Source organism: Colobus angolensis, unplaced genomic scaffold, assembly GCF_000951035.1.
Source record: "Colobus angolensis palliatus isolate OR3802 unplaced genomic scaffold, Cang.pa_1.0 Scaffold181, whole genome shotgun sequence".
Taxonomy (NCBI): domain Eukaryota; kingdom Metazoa; phylum Chordata; class Mammalia; order Primates; family Cercopithecidae; genus Colobus; species Colobus angolensis.
The window spans coordinates 3063796-3064356 of record NW_012114944.1 but is presented as its reverse complement, the minus strand read 5'-3'; the positions used below and the strand labels follow the sequence as shown (position 1 = coordinate 3064356).

The 561-nt window shown below is 46.9% G+C and overlaps 1 protein-coding gene across 1 annotated transcript in view; it reads right to left on the bottom strand.

Moving 5' to 3' along the window:
- The window catches only part of TMOD1 (tropomodulin 1), a 91954-nt gene extending 91649 nt beyond the window's left edge, over positions 1–305 (bottom strand). Inside the window, exon 1 of the mRNA XM_011939473.1 lies at positions 225–305. The gene's annotated coding sequence lies outside the window, so the exon portion shown is untranslated. The remainder of the gene's footprint in view (positions 1–224) is intronic.
- Between the last annotated feature and the right edge of the window lie 256 nt (positions 306–561).

The window sequence follows — 561 nt, the reverse complement described above, 5'->3', positions numbered from 1 at the left end:
GGGAGGGGAGCGCCGGGGAGTCCGGCTGCAGCCGAGCTAGCGCCGGCCCCTGCCTGGGTCTGCGCTTCCCCGCTGGTACCAGGAAGAGTTTGAACAACGGTAGAGTTTTGTGGGAAAAGGTGGGCAGATTTGCATTCCTGTGGGGTCCAGAATTTAGATTTTGAGAATCTGAAGTCCCCAAAAGTGATGGACCAAAGCCAGCTAAGCGGCCGCTGCACCTTCACCTCTGATTGAAGCGCCGCTCCCTCAGTCTCCCAACAGCGCGGCCAGGTGGGCTCTGAGCCGCAACCTTTAACAGCGATCGTTTTGTCAACACGTAGTTTCAACACGCAATCGGATGCATTCTCTCTACACTGAGAGCGAGTGGAGTGTCTAAATTACTGATTTTAAATGACTGCAACAAAATGACCCACGTTCTTAAAAGGCTTTTTATTTATTTATTTTTTCAGAACAAACCACTTTAGGTAGTTTATCCCAAACACAATTTTAAGTGTTTTAATAAACAAATGGCTCATGCAAAGGAATTTATAAAGAAATAGGAAAACGTCTTATTTTGGATTA